Here is a 9,392-nt window from a genome sequence, read left to right as displayed (position 1 = left end):
TTAAAACTAATCTAAGGAGAAATTAGCTGAACAAAATAAATATTTATTGATAATAGTGTACTAATGACAGGCAAGATGGTACAGTGGCCAGAAGGCTAGCCTTGGCGTCAGGTCCTTCTCTGTACGAAAGGATGCCCATTGGGAAGTCCTATGACCTCTCAGTTGCCCTAGTCAAGGAGAAGAATTATTGACCCCTCCCAATTAATGATTCTATAATAGGCATTTCCTACACTGTTGAAATCCCACATCCAGATCTAAGAGAAACAGCAATGATACTGAAATACACCATGTATTTGTGAATTTCTCAATCTAAACATTTCTTACAATGATGAACATCGCTGCCTGTTCTCTTCCCATGAATTTGCTACAGGTGAACCTGTGAAACAAGGAACCATAATAAAAATAGCAACAGCAACTCACATTTCCATTGTGCTCCAAGGTTTGCAGACCTCACAGCCACACTGGGAGCCGGGTAGTACAAATATTGTCTCCATTTTACATATGAGGAAACTGAGTCTCTGAGTGGTAACGTGATCATGATCACATGGCAAGGGGGTATCATGTGAGATCAATAGCTTGATTTTTAGCCACTTGAGCAAAAAAAAAAAACATTTAAAATTCAATCCCCCTTCCCAAATATCGATTGGACACCAATTACGAGCGAGGCAATGTCCAAATCCTTGCTTTGGTAAGTAGTAAGCCAAGGAGCCAAGCAAGGTGGCCCACACTTGGAACTCCCATGGCCTGGAAGGGAAAGGCCAACAGGTCTTCAGAGCTCAGGAGCTCTGAGCTGCAAGGGGCTAGATGGATCAAGGATCCACCATGTTAGGCATGACTGTGCTGAGCCCCAGGATGGAGGAGGAAGGAAACACCAGCCTGCCTAAGGAAGAGAAATCCAACCCAGCTCTGAAAGAGAGCAGGTCCAAACTACTGCTGGGCGGTGGTGGGACCGGGCCCCTGCACTGCTAGCCTGGGCCAGACAAGGAGAGCCTGTCTGAAAAATACAAATTACAAAATGAAGGAAAGGTAATCGCCAGTCGTGTGGTCTATAAGAAGGAGATCACAAAAGTTGCTCCTTTAGTGAACCGCAAAAGTCTTAGAGAGAAGAAGGTAGAAACAAAAGACCATCCTACCTGTATGGCCTCCAGCCAACTCATTAAAGCTGGATTCATATCAGACACACAGCAGAGCTGGTTCAACCAAGACAATTAGACAAAGCATCTTGCAAATGTTAGCTTGAGATATAATCGTTAGTTTTTATCATTATTTTTCTAAGGTCACACATAATTAGGAAAATGAGAACATGCGTATGCTAGCAGTGTGTCAAAGTCAATATCCACATCTCCTGAGGTTTAGTAGATGATCAGTAAGTTACAGAAACATGGACAATTGTTGACAGTCTGTCATTAGTTTTCTGTTTGTTTCCGTTGGCACGCTCATTTTTCCTTTCTAATGCTTTTGTTCATCTATTTGAAAAGCGATACTTATCATTGAAAGCCAAAATACAATTTATATATATTTTTAAAAGGAATGTACAAACATGGTGCCTGGCATGCAGAAGGCCTTTAATAAATGTTTGCTGATTGACTGATTAATAGTTCCCTGTAACATACATGTAATTCAAAAGTCCTATTTGTTATACAGATGCCTCTTCCTGGCTGTTGGTCATTGTGGCAGTTAAAAAGGTTCAAGAGACATAGTTTCTGGGTAATTTAATCATTTTATTAATGAGGCCAGCACATTTATTAATTAAAGAATGGTCTTTTGGATGTCTTGCTTAGACCAAAAACCCCTAATGGCAGTGGGCTTACAGTTTATATGCCCTTCAAAGAGGTGTTCCTGACAGGTGCCAATCAACTCTGATTGGTTAACACAATGGAAGGTGGGTCTTGGGGTGAGGTGGGTTACCCAAATCTTGGTCAAAGTGACATCAATTTCCATATCACCTGTCTTGACAAAAGGGAGAATCGGCATTTTCCCAGGCCTGTCTGAGCAAACACAAAGAGCAGGAATATACCCATTAGCCCAAACTTAGAATTTCTTCTCCTGTCTGATTAGATCTTGGCCTGGGTAAAACTTTATGATTTCCCACACTGGTTGGTTGCTATATGAAGAAGTAGTAAAGGGGAAAAGTCTTGGTCCTAATACAATAATTAGTTATTAAATGTAAGAGAAAAATATTCAATTCTCACATGATATGGATTAGAATGGTTAGGCAAAAAAATAAGTTTTGTTTCTGTCTTATTATCAGATGTAATTGGAACCAAGTTTTAAGGGCCCGGAAGACACAAATATCTATCTATGATCAATGCTGTTGTGTCAAAGAAACCTACCCTTTCTCAGTATTTAAATATCATAGGCACAAATCAATCCTGGCTCACCAGATAAACAAAAACCTTTGAATTCTGTCACATTCTTATAGTCTCAAAGTGAATGTTAAGATCAAATGCCCCAAACTGGCCTAGATAATGAGCTGGGGTTATTGATGCCACAAGCTTACTGGTCCAACCCAAAGCCAAGCTCGGTCTTTCCAAGGACCTTTTCCAAGCAGTCCTGTTCGAAGTGGTTTAGTGACAACTGGTTTCACTGGGGATCCACAGACCATCTGGAACAAGGAAACAGCATAGTTACTGAAGAGAAAGTTGTTGCTGAAACCATTCGGCACGCTCCCTCCTGACACAGAGAAATGAAAGGAGATTGTCACTAAGTAAGAGAAAAACAGGCAAGGTTGCCAATTCTCCGTCACTAAGTAAGAGAAAAACAGGCAAGGTTGCCAATTCTACCGTCCCCCACTCCCAATCACAGTCCATTAGAGTGCCATAAAATGACAGATAGGTGGGAGAGGTTTTTATGGACGCATCCCGCCAGGAATAATCTAATGTCCTACATTTAAACTTTCCCAAGATAAAAATAATTTGTCAGTCAAGTCAATTGCCTCTCAAATCAAAGTTGAAACTCCCCATCACGGTCTAACTGTCAGACCCTCCTCTCCTCCTGGAGTCAATTTAGCCTTAAGAGGATTGATCTGTACTTTATCTACTTTATTTCTCTGTAAATGGCAGCTAAAGTAAGCTTGGGAGAGATTATTGTCATCTTCAAAACAAATTTAAATTAATTTTAGACAAAAAAGTTCCCATGCTAAAGCCAAGATGCTATCCCCATCACCAGGACAATCAGTGGGAAATTACAGTCACTCGGAAAGACTCAAGAAGAGCACTCATTCTTGACACAACTATACTGAAACTTCCTCTAACTGAAATCCAACTCTTTTGGACCCACCATTGAGTCTTTGGGCCCTTCACTCTTAAGAGACAGGGGCCAAGGACAATAAAACACCAGGTCGCTGCTTAGAGCAGATCTCAGTCCTACTCGAGGACTTTCTTGGGCCCCCTCTCCCAGTTACTATATTAGTCCTTTCTCCCTTTCAAAATGACTTTGTTACTTTGCACAGCCTCTGTGTTTACTTACCTGGGTACCAGGTGTATCTCCCCAGGACAACGTAACTTCCTTGAGGAAAATAATAACTCATATGTTTGTCATGGTATCTGCAGGGCCTAGCACAATGCTGGCACGTAGTAGGCACTTAATAAAGGTTTGTTTGATTGAGTTGAACTGGAAAAACTTCATTTACATCTAGAGATGCAACAATCTCAGGAAAGCACAATAAGAAAACATTTCTTTTCCTCTGTCTCAGCTCCAATTTACTACTTAGCATTCACAGACAGATTGAAGCCCGATGTAAGGAAAGACTCCCTTCCAATGAGAGCTGCCCCAGAAGGGAGTGGGCTCCCTCCAGCCCTGTGGATTTCCCTTCCTTGGAGGTAGCCAAAGCTAGTATTCTACTATTCCATCCAGCTATTCTAGTAGGGACTCCTTTTGGATAGAGGCTGCAGAATTCCCATCCAACTCTCCCATTCTGTTATTCAAGGCCCTTTATAGCTGTCTATAAAGCTGTCCCAGCTTTCATCTCACATACCCCTTCCATGTGCTTTATGGTCCTACCTGGCTGGGAAATGTTGCCTTGTCTTTCTCAGTTTTTGTGCCTCTGTCTGTTTGTCCCTCAACCTCTGCCCCCTTCTTCATGCCTTTACTTAGAGAAAGTATCATTTGAGTTGAATTTGAAAGTGTGAGGAGATAAAAGGAGGAAACCTTCCAGGTTGTATGAATCTAGGTGTTCTCTTCTGCTAAAAAGGACTTTTCCAATATCTTCCTGAAGGGATCTATTGTCGGGTAATGCAGCCAAATGCAGCAGCCCTGTTATTAACCCCTTTAAGATCTGAGTCTTTTGCTTTCAAAGTCACCAAGCTGGGGGTTGCTGGGGAGGTGAGGGGTAGAATAGGAGAATAGCAAGTTCCATCTTATTTCCAAATCTTCAACTTAACTCTCTGACTCAGCTCTGTCCTTTAGAAAGTTCAGTAACTAGTTCTGTTTTCATGAGAGACAAGGCCCACAAATCACACCTACGGCAAAGAGCATGATGCTTGCCCCAAGTGGACTTGCTCTGGGTACACAGATAGTGATTAGCAGCCCCAGGCTTTGAAGCTACATCCTCTTATCGAATCCAGTGTCCTCTCCACCACACTAACCCACACACATTGGGAAATTAACAGAAACAGGGTTATGTAGGGGAAGGATTAATTTTGTAATCAGGACATCTGGGTTCCAGGGCCAGAGTTTTTAGACGTTAACTTGCCATGTGATCTCAGGTTCACTTGAGAGTATTACTGAGAAATCAAAGATAGGAATTAAAGAAAAAAAGAAAAAAACCAAGTCCAGAGAGAGTCCCACTGGGGTCAGGGAAGGGCCTACAATGAATGGCAGGTAGCACTGTCGCACGTCCAAAATAGAAAGGAATCACTTTCAGAAGGTGCCTAGAATGTAAGGCAGCCTGGTGACCCAATCCTGTGGTTTGGAAAGTCGTTTTGTTTTTCCATTTTCTTCTGCTCTCCAGGCTCATGTGTCTCATTGCCTAACATTGTCACATGGATGCCTCATCCTCACTTCAAACTCAACATTCCTGACATAGGCCTGCTCTCTCCCCTACGATCCTGGACCTGGTTCCTCCTTCTGTCAGTAAGCTCAGATCTTCAGCCCTCTCTGGCTCCTTTCTGTGTCAGCTCCTATGTTATCCATAAATCCCATTGACTCTATTTAAAAAAATATTATCAATCTAACCATCTCAACAAGACAAACTAAACTAAAAAGGAACACACCCCAATATAACCACATGATCAGAACTACTGACATATAAAATACACCTCACCGACATCATAACTTGATGTCTCCTGATGTCTCTTCCGTCCATTGACATGTAGTTTTATTGTTTCTGTATTTGTTGTTGTTGTTAAATCATTTTTTTCAGTCTTGCCCAACTCTTTTTGACCCCATTTGGGGTTTTCTTGCCAAAGATACTGGAGCAGTTTGCCATTTCCTTCTCCAACTCATTTTCGGTATATAGAGAAAGAAATGGCTCTTTGCCCTGTATTACTATTTATTAGGGTTTCACCCCCCCCCCCCCCCGTAGTCTTCCTATTTCTCATTTTTAATGATGCAGTAAGATTCCATTCTGTTGACATGTGATAATTTGTTCCGCCATTCTTCAATCAGTTTAATCCAACAAACATTTATTAAGCACCTACTCTGTGCAGGACCCTGTACTAGTCATTGGCGATACTAAAACAAATATTAGTCCCTAACTTTGAGGAGTTTACATTCTACTGGGTGCATACAAGTTATACAGATAAGTAAATGGACTGGGAAGCAGAGATAAGGAGGAAGAGTGTTCCAGACAAGATGGAATGTCATTCATCTGTTTATCTGAATTAATGGCTTTGTTTTTTGTTTGTTTCTGAATCCACAGGTGTAACTGAATAGGGGAGATAATCAATTTCTTTGGTCCATATTACCCTACTATTTAGTAACAAATGCTTCTCTACACGAGTAATTATTTTATTTGGCAGGGGGATGGTGCAAGTAAGTCAGCAGCCACACCAAGAAAGAACAAGCCCAAAAGCTTGTTGGAAGCACAAAATCTGTATATACTAATGAAATTTTTTTGAAGGATTTCTTTTGAGGTGACTGAGGCCTCAGGAAGGCTGCAGGTTGAGAATGAGGCAAGTTCTTCAGATCTGGTTCTTAAGGTTTTGTTGTCATTGTTCGGTCACTTCAGTCATGCCAGATTCTTTGTGACCTCATTCTTTGAAGAGATGCCATCGTGGTTTGGGGGCCTCCACTGTCTGGGCCTACTATGTAAGATCAGTTAATGGGGTGTAGCCACAAAGATGGCTTTCCAACTTTCTCTTCTTATACAGAAAAGGTCCTATCTCTGAGATGTCTGTGATGACAGGCAGCTTGGTTTAGTGGAATAAACAGTGGACAGACTAGGAGCCAGGAAAACTTTAAGTTGGAACCTCACTTCAGCACTTAGTAGCTGTGGTTCAGTTTCCTCATCTGATAAATGGGGATGCTAATAGCATCTACTGAATAGGGTTGTGGTAAGAAGCAGATAAGAGAAAGCAAATATAAATAACAAATGAGATAATGTATGTAAAGGGATTTGAAAACTTTGAAGTATCAGGGAAATGTTAGCTATTATTATGTTTTACCAGTTTCATTCCATTCCCAGGGACTAGTGAGAAGCAAAGTGGGATAGGATGCCTCTGCTTCCTGATTGACACATTGAAATCCTTGAACTTTGACTTTGATTGCAGAGGAAATGCAATAGAAAAAGAAGGGGAAAGAGTATGACTCACCACTTGGCTGATTTTACAAATTAATTAATTAGACCTATTTTCATAGAGCTAGGTGCCTGCTCTCAACACTTTAGCTAGCCTCTGGGAAGCATTTATCCATGAAAAATTTCCCAGAGCCCAGGGACTCACTCCTTACAAAAAGCTCCGAGCTCCCTAGGAATTTGGATTAGGGGCATCACGAAACATTGGCAACATAAAGAACAATGTTACCATGAAATTGGTTGAAGGCCTACATTTCTGACTGAATTTTCCCAACATTGTCTCTAGACCAGGGCTGGAGAACCTGTGGCCTCAAGGCCACACGTGGCCCTCTAGGTCCTCGGGTGCCGCCTTTTGACTGAGTCCAAGTTTTACAGAACAAATCCTTTTATTAAGGGGATTTGTTCTGTCAAGTTTGGATTCAGTCAAAGGGCGGCACCCGAGGACCTAGAGGGCCACATGTGGCCCCGAGGCTTCGGGTTCCCCACCCTTGGTGTAGACCCTTTGAATCTGGCCCTCTGCAAAGGACTGTACCTCAGGCCAGCTCTGACCCAGTTTGCCTGCACTGCAATAAATAGTTTGTCTACAGAAACATCTGAACGGTACTTTTAATATGTCCTAAAGAGAGTGCTCACAATGAGGAAACCCCCAGATCCTCGAAGTATCCAAATCTAAGTTTTATAGTATCTCCTTTAGGGAACTCAAGGGGCTCCACAATTACTCTATGTCACTTGTATCTTCTGGATTGTCTGGAGTGAAGCCTGATACACAGTAGGCAATGAAAAAATATATCATTGGCTTACATTTTCAGCAAGGAAAGGTTTTCTCCAACTGAATTTGCCATCTAGGCCAGGCTGCACTTACCCAAGAATCAGCTCTCTGGCCTCCCTCATCTCTGTTTGAAGATCTCCTTCGGGAGGACCCCTTGACCTCCCCAGGCAGTCCATTTGGGATGGTTCTAATTGTTAGGAAGTTTTCCCACACATCAGGCTGAAGTCTGTGTCTCTCTAACTTCTACCCAGGATTCCCAGTTCTGCCCTCTAAAGCCAGGCAGACATGGCAGTCCTTCAGAAACTTTTTTTTTTTGGTGAGGCAATCAGGGTTAAGTGACTTGCCCAGGGTCACACAGCTAGTATCATGTGTCTGAGGCTGGATTTGAACTCAAGTCCTACTGACTCCAGGGCCTGTGCTCTATCCACTTCACCACCTAACTGCTCCCCCTTCAGAAACTTTTAAGACAACCATCCTTCGCTGTCAAAACTTGATGTGCTAGTGCCATGAATAACTGGGGTCCGGTCAGGAGCGATGTCCAACACACAATGTTTATTGTAGAGGCAGGTGTATCCCTATCTCAAGGGCCAGGGATAGGGTTGGACAAGACTGATGGGAGCTGTCTGCCTGGAGCTGTCCAGGATCACCCCCACTAAGGCTACTGGATGGTAGCTTCCCTTGGGCAGAGTCAGGTGGGCTCCACCAACTCACTAGCGAGACAGAATAGTGACCAAGCTGGCTGGTCTGCTCTGGCTAAGGCTGGCTGCCCACTGGACAAAACCAGGGGGTTTTAAATACAATTTTTAGTATTGCAAAGGGAGGGGTTGGAGCTTTATTTGGAGTGTGCACACAGTGTGAGCACAGACTATGCCCTGGGATCCTTGAGCTTATCTATATGAAATCTATGCCTAGAGGGTGTAACCAGTGGGTGTGACTATGAAATTTATGTGCTTCTCTAGATTAAGAAAGGAATTATTTTGCTGCCCCCCTCCCCATGCCTTGCAGTTACCTTCACACATAACGTGGGGCTCTAGGAGTTTCATAAATTTCAGTCTTTGGTTTTCAGAATCTCAGGATTGGAAGAGGCTTCTGGGGCCTTCTCCTCCTCCACCCAACCTGACCTAGAGTCATTCAGCTCCTAGCTGACACCTTGTGAGCAGAGGCCAATTACCTTCCCAGCCTTGCATTCCACTTTGCTTTTCCCCACTCCCTCTGCAATTTCCAACCATAGATTTAGACGGGGAAAGGTCCCTAGCTTCTGGTCCAACTTTGCCATTTTACAGATGAGTTTACTAAGACTTGGCAGGCTAGGTTGGTTACTTATCGAGGGTTGCATAGGTCATAAGTATCAGAAGCGGGATTTGAACCCAGACCGGATGATTCCAAAACCAGCCCTTCCTGGGGACCGATCCTTAGTGTTACCAGCCCTTCCTGTACTCCCTGCCCTTGGCCTTATACCCTACATGACATTCATACCAACATTCATTAGGGCTGGGAATGCAATTCACGGTTCCTACCAGACCGGAAGCAGACTGGAAAGTTGTTAGCACGAGAGAAGATTCATTGCCTCAGGAAAAGGCCACTTGAGATCCCTCTCCTTCCTCAAGATCTTCTGATCCCTCCCCCGCCCCAAGGCCTTATCTCCGCATTCAAAACAAAATGATGATTCACTCAATTTCCTTGAATTTGAGTGGCTGTTGTTAGAAGACCACCCGAGGACCCCGGCTCCAATTCTGCACCCCACCCTCTCCATTTCCAGGCAGAGAAGCTACCAGTGACATGTGGTGGGAAATGCGCTGGATTTTTCTTGAACTCAGGGGACTCGTGTTCCCCATCTGCAAATGGGGCGGGGTTGGAGCAGATGACCTCCAAGGGCCCCTCCCCTCGGCC

This window comes from Vombatus ursinus, unplaced genomic scaffold (assembly GCF_900497805.2).
Source record: "Vombatus ursinus unplaced genomic scaffold, bare-nosed wombat genome assembly UNPS02014799.1, whole genome shotgun sequence".
Classification (NCBI taxonomy): domain Eukaryota; kingdom Metazoa; phylum Chordata; class Mammalia; order Diprotodontia; family Vombatidae; genus Vombatus; species Vombatus ursinus.
The sequence above is the reverse complement of the archived record's forward strand: the minus strand, read 5'-3'. Positions refer to the sequence as shown.